At 37.3% G+C, this 7,248-nt stretch overlaps 1 pseudogene; it reads right to left on the bottom strand.

Annotated features, from left to right (window-relative positions):
* Positions 1-1,150: 1,150 nt before the first annotated feature.
* On the bottom strand, positions 1,151-4,309 carry LOC100023881 (guanine nucleotide exchange factor VAV2-like; annotated as a pseudogene).
* Positions 4,310-7,248: the final 2,939 nt, after the last annotated feature.

Genomic DNA, 7,248 nt, shown 5'->3' with positions numbered 1-7,248 from the left:
TAAAGAAAATAAAGTATATTAAAATGTATTAAAAATGGATTTACAGACACCAGATTACATCAGATTACATCAAATTATGAAACTAATTTCATTTTTCTGTGTATTATTTTATTCCTTCATTTGCTCAAGTCAACAAGACTTCCAGTCCTGGTGAATTTTTTAAAAATTTCCTCCCAGATATATGTAAAAAATAATTTCCAACACTTTAAGAAATTTTAAATTTCAAATTCTTTCCTCCTTTCTCCATTCCCTGCTAAGAGAGTAAGCTGACAGGAGGATATGTAAAAAAAAAAAATAGGGGAAAAAAGAGGATTGTACTTGGAGAAATGCAAAGGAAGAGGTAAAATGGGGTAAATTATACCACATAAACAGGTACATGGGTTTAGGGTAGCATACTATTATAAAAGGGGAAGGAAGAGAGTGGTGACAAGTAATACATAAATCTTAATCTCAGTAGAATCAGTTCTGAGAGGGAAGAACAGCCAGATTCATTGGGGTATAGAATTCTATCTTGCCCTATAGAGAAGTAGAAAGAGAATAAGGAAGGAGGGGTTTGGTAAGAGGAGTATGGAAATAACTGAGAAACAGAGGCTTAATCTATATATATCAATTAGGGCTGGGCCCTAAATACAGGAAAAGCAGACGTATACATTCGAACCAATTGATCAAAAGGAAACAGTACCACATTCAATGATCTGATTTTTAAATTCCATGGAAAAAGGGTCCCAATACTCCCAAAGTATTTTTAAACAATCAAAAGAAAATGGAAATAAACTGACTGATAAATGTGGGGTCAGTTTTCAAATAAGACAAGGATTATTTGAAAAGAATTATGAGAAAACTTTCCCTGAAACTTGGGTTCTGATGGTATTTCTGGTCACTATGACCGAGGTCCTTGGTAAAGGGACTCTAAACAGCAGAAAGAGGTGGTCCACTTTCCCAGCCATGCAGGGATAGTTTCAAGCAATACAATAAGGTTTCCTCTCAATTTCCAAAATAAATAATTTTCTCACAGAACATAACTTGGCCCAAGTCCATAAGTGAATAAAAGGGGAACCAAACTAGTTCCACAACTGAGTCAGTGTGGTTTCCTCAGTTCTTACAATGAACCGCTTGCTATCCTAATGCCCTCCATTTTCTTAGAATATTCTTATAACTGCAAACCCTCCTCTTTCACATTAACTTGAGGGACACTGGACAGTCTTTCCATTGGCTCCTCCTTTCCACAAGCACTGGTCACCACGTTGCCCTCTTACAATGGGAGCTCTGACAAGTCCCTGGCTGCAAAGTTATTTATGGCCAAGGTCATGCCAATGACATGGGGGTTGTACCCTCGAGACCAGGTAGAGGCTTTTGAGCATGAATGTAATGGAAATTTATATGGGGATTCCAATGTGGTGTCCAGGTCTTCAGAATCCTCTTTAAGTGAGTGGCATTGGTAGTATTCCAACAAATCCAAGAGACTTTCAAACATCTTAGATTCTGTGACGTAAAATGAGTTGGCTTTCTTTACCACTTTAATGTGTTTCATTTCATACTTGAACTTTATATTAAGGAAAATGGCTCAGCTTACTCGGGTCTTTCTCTGATTAAGTATGTCCCACTTTGACGAGATTGCAAGACTTTTTCATTTTCTCTTCTCGCTCCATCTTACCGGCAAAGCAAGGCTATCTTGAATAGTCTGTTTCTCTAGATAGGACCCTACTGCTTGGAGACGGGCTCTCACAGACCAGGGCTTCACAGATGAACTAGGAAAAGAACCAGATTCCTGGGTTTGCATTAACCTTCCTTCTTCCCACTGAGAGTCAGGGGGACCTCTCAGAAGTTCAAACACATCACCTCCTTGGCATGTTAACCCTGACTTGCCAGGTGGAGATGGAATGTCATGGTAACTCTGCACTGTCCCCAACTTAGGAAGCACTCTCATACTTAGTGTGTCCAGGTATTCAGGAGATCTAATGTTACAGGATGGAAATGCTTCTAAGCAGTCCTTATGTGCTCCCACCCCACATTTAGTGCAAAGGTAGCCTTGATAGAAAGTCCCCTTTAAGAACATCTTGCATGCTTCACAGTTGGTTGTCTTGTCAAATGTGTTCATCTGGAAGTTGTGATGGTTTGCATTGGCCTTCTCTGGTTTAAGGTTGGACATTGCCCTTTCAAACTGCTCCATCCACTTTCTTTTCATGTCTTCGGTCTTGCAGAAAATCTGGAAACCCTGCTTTCCTTGCAGGTGAATTAAGGAGAATCCATAAGACCATTTCCTAGGGTCCTTATTATTCACTGGATCATCTGTCATCTTGTGAAAGAGCAGATCAAGCATCTCTTGTAGCTTGTACTTGGTGCCTTTTCTCTTACAGACAAGCACCACTTTATCAAACAAAAATAAACACCTATCCTGTTTGTTATGGTTTCCAGAGATGCATCTGACTTTTAATTCCCTGTGAATCTTTGGCTTCCCAAATTCTACCAGTTTCACTTGCAGGTTTTCTATGGAACTCTGAAATTCACTGATTTTCTTTAAGATTTCTTTGTCCCTTTTGACTTCATTTATGTGCATTGCCAGGTCCTGCATGGCCTCTAGGGCATGCTGGAGCTGCTGTCTCTCCTCAGGGTCTGCAGAGTGTTTGAGGAGTTCCTTCAGAAGGAGGTGATATTTTAGAATCCGTTGCATTGGCACAACTAGCAGATCTTGCAAGGTAAAATGCCCATGGTGGACCTTCAAGCTGCATTCCTTGACTTTTTGCCTCAAATCTTCACGATTGGCAAGAAGATGACTCAGAGTCTTTTGGGCAGACTCCATGTTGCTGCAGTATTCCACATAGACCAGTAGCTGTTCTTTGAATTCTAGAAAGACTTTAGCCAGGCTGCTCCCTCCAGCCATCACTGATGCATCAATGGCCCTTAGAAAGCTCTCCTGCACTTTAATTAGCTCCTCCAGGTTAATAAAGATAGCTGTCCTTTCCAGAGGGCTCAGCAACAGCTTCAGAGGATTCATGCAATTCTTTTCTATGTCTTTAAGAGTCTCATAGTATTTGCCTTCTGTTAAATGAATCTCTAGTAAGCAGCAATTTCTTTTCTCATCTTCTGTCATACCCTTTTTCAAAGGCTGTTGATCTATCAATGAAGCCACATTCTCATAGATATGCTCACCTTCATCTTCACCTGGGACACAGTCACAGACATGATGGTGGTCTTTCAATGCAGCCATGTCCTCAGAGATACTCTCACCTTCATCTTCACCTGGGACACAGTCACAGATCCACTGTTGATCTATCAATGAAGCCACATTCTCATAGATATGCTCACCTTCATCTTCACCTGGGACACAGTCACAGACATGATGGTGGTCTTTCAATGCAGCCATGTCCTCAGAGATACTCTCACCTTCATCTTCACCTGGGACACAGTCATTGATAAGCTCACCCAGACCATGTGCATCAGTCAGTTCCTGAAAGTTCTGACATATATAATCATCATCATCTGGGGTCTCTTCTGAGAGGCAGTGTTCTAAGGAATTGATCTCCAAGATTCTTCTGCACTCAGGACAGGGGCAGAGTTGGTCATCTTCTACCAAGCTCCACATCAGGCATTTCTGACAAAAGCTTTGACCACAGGACAAAGTCCCTTCTTGGTTGAAGTGCTTCATGTACACAGGGCAGGTGAGTTTTACCTTGAGGACATTTTTTGGTAAATTAGCCACATCCATATTCCTCAGGGGGATCAAGGGTGTTCAGGACTTCTCTGTTTGAATTTGTTTACTTCCCAAGATCCTCTGTCCACTTTCAGCTTTTCACCTCTGAAAGAGAAATATAATTTTGTTAAGAATAAGGAGTGGAAAAGTTAATGGCAGTCTAATTTTCTAGAGAATAATAGACCAACACTTTATGCCAATCTAATCAATAACTCAAAATTACTATTACCCTACAAAAAAACTGTATTGGCATAGCAGTATATTGAAGAAGGCAATGTGGACTTAACAAAAAGTCTTCAGCCTTCTGTGTTTGAAAAACATAAGGTCTCTTCCCTGAACCCAATAAAAATTACTAAAAGTCATTGTGGTCAACCTGGAAACTTGTCCCTATCTTTTTTCCAACGTCCTACCTTGGGTTGTCTATTCTACTTCTATTCCTCTACTCCAACCACAACATCTAATTCCTGTCTGGGTTCTCTTGGAAGTAATGAATCAAAGGAAGAAAGGAGGCATCTGCTCAGATATCATTGGATATTCAAAAATTAAAACTCTCCAAAGAAAAAAAATTTATTTACAAATATGAAAGTCAAAACTGCTGTTAACAAGCATTTAATGGCCATTTAGTAACACAATATAATCTTTGATCAATTTTGTGAACTGAGCTTAAAATTTCAAGTTATCTTAGGATCATATCTACTTTATGACCTCATTCTTTATGTACAAAGATGCATAATTAATGGCCTCTCAGAAATCAGTGCAAGAAGAGCATGGATAGAAAAAGCATGGTAGTCAACTCCATTTTATATTTATGACTTGGAGGTCTAGAAAATCATAAAGCTTTTCAAAGCCTAATTTCAAACTAAGTAGTTAGCCCTCAGATCAATAAAAACAAAATTAAGTGAAATTTTGTGAGCAAATCTGCTTCTAGAAATTAACATATCTTTCCTATAATCTGATTCAAAGTGGACCTATCATTAGGTAACTTAACACTCTAAAGAGAGTGTCTCTGCTTTGTTATTTATCTTCTCTTCCTGATAGAGCTGGCATCTTCACACTCTTTTTCAACTTGGAATAAATAACTTTCATGGCTTTTTTTTTTTAATAGTAGTTACTGGCTGAAAGTTAGGGGAAAAAAAAATCCTAAATGAGAAACTTACCTTTAGTACTGCAGATTTAGGTATCCTTTGGGACTTGTAGCTCAGTTGAACTTCCAAGAATCAAATTTGATCTCAGATGGATCATTCCATTTGACTGGCCCTTTTATATCTATCTAAACTCCTTGGCTCCACCTCTCTGGCTCATACCTAGAAGGTGTGAACTCTTTCAAACTTGTTGACCTAGGCTCTGATTTAGCTAGATGTTTCAGGACTGAATTCACACCTTGTTTAATTGAACAAATTAACTGAACACTCAGTTTAATTGAGCAAAGCCTTCTTAAAATTATACTAGTTCAGTATAATGTTCTAAGAAGTACTGAGGATATTAGGATGAGAGATTATTTTTAAAATTATCCTCAAAAATGGCATTCCAAAGTACTTTATCATTTGCATTTTTACAAGTAAGAAACATTTTAAAAATTAATCTGTTTCATATGGGATCAACATCTCACACCCTACACCAAGATAAACTCAGAATGGGTGAATGACTTGAATATAAAGAAGAAAACTATAAGTAAATTAGGTGAACACAGAATAGTATACATGTCAGACCTTTGGGAAAGGAAAGATTTTAAGACCAAGCTAGAGTTAAGAAGAAAAAATCACAAAATGTAAAATAAATCATTTTGGTTACACTAAATTAAAAAGGTGTTGTACAAACATAACCAAAGCAACCAACATTAGAAAGGAAGCAACAAATTGTGAAAAAATCTGCGTAACAAAAACCTCTGACAAAGGTCTAAATACTCAAATTTATAAAGAGCTAAATCAATTTTACAAAAAAAAAATCAAGCCATTCTCCAGTTGATAAATGGGCAAGGGACATGAATAGACAATTTTCAGTTAAAGAAATCAAGAGCACATGAAAAAATGTTCTAAATCTCTCATTATAAGAGAGATGCAAATCAAAACAACTCTGAGTTATCACCTCACACCAAGCATATTGCTAACATGACAGCAAATGAAAGTAATGAATGTTTGAGGGGATGTGGCAAAGTTGGGACAATAATGCACTGCTGGTAGAGTTGTGAATTGATCCAACCATTCTGCAGGGCAATTTGAAACTAAAACCAAAGGGCACTAAAAGACTCTCTGTCCTTTGACCCAGTCATAGCACTACTGGTTTTGTACCCCAAAGAGACAATTAGAAAAAGGCCTGTACAAGAATATTCATAGCTGTGCTCTTTGTGTTGTCCAAAAATTGAAAAATGAGGGGATATACTATATATAATATATAATATAATAATATAATATATATATTGGGGAATTGCTGAACAAATTGAGGTATGTGTTGGTGGTGAAATACTATTGTGCTCAAAGGAATGATAAAGTGGAGGAATTCCATGGGGACTGAAATGACCTCCAGGAATTGATGCAGAGTGAGAAGAGCAGAACCAGGAGAACATTATACACATAGACTGATACACAGTGGGACAATGGAATGTAATGGACTTCTCCTTTAGTGGCAATGAAGTGATCCTGAACAACTCAGAGGCATTTATGAGAAAGAACACTATCCACATTCAGAGGGAAAATGGTGGAGTAGAAACACAGAAGAAAAACAACTGCTTGATTACATGGGTCCAGGGAAATATGATTGGGGATTTAGATTCTAAATGATCATCCTAATACAAACATCAATAAAATGGAAATGGGCTTTGATCAAGGACACATGTAAAATGCAATGGAATTTCAAGTCAACTACAGGAAGGGATGGTAGAGAGGGGAGTGAGGGAAAGAATATGATTCTTGTAACCAAGGAATAATGTTCTAAATTTACTAAATAAATAAAAAAAATAACCTGTTTCTCTCACTCTCTCACTTTCTCCTCCTTGGCTCCATCTCTCTGGTTCACACCTGAAGGTGTAAACTCCTTAAAACTTGTTGATCTGGGCTCTGATTTAGCTAGAATTTTCAGGACTGAATTCACACCTCGGCTTGAGTTTCCAAGCTAGAGTTTCACAGGCCACTGAGTTTTATTGAACAAATCCTTCTTAAATTTATACTAATTCAGTATAATGTTCTAAGGAGTATTGAGGATATTACAAGGAGAGATTATCTTAATCCCCTAATCAAGAGGTTTATGCAGTTAAAAAAATAGAGAAAAGGAATTTTGAATTACTTTAAATGATTAATCAAATAAATGATAAAACCCTACTCCAAATTAATGAAAACGAAAGCCTTCATTCATCTCCTAAGAGAAGTGATCCATTCAAATGCAGAAATAGACATATTTTTAGACAACTAATAGCAGAATTTATCTTATGGAATTTTGTAGATATGTATTGAAGGATTTATTTTACATGATTATTATTCTTTACTAAATGGAGGAGAGGCTGGGAGAGTAAGAGAGCAATATTAAAATTTAAAAATTATCCTTAAAAATGGCATTCTAAAATA

This window comes from Monodelphis domestica, chromosome 6, assembly GCF_027887165.1.
Source record: "Monodelphis domestica isolate mMonDom1 chromosome 6, mMonDom1.pri, whole genome shotgun sequence".
In the NCBI taxonomy this organism is placed as follows: domain Eukaryota; kingdom Metazoa; phylum Chordata; class Mammalia; order Didelphimorphia; family Didelphidae; genus Monodelphis; species Monodelphis domestica.
This window is presented reverse-complemented; position numbering and strand designations above follow the sequence as displayed.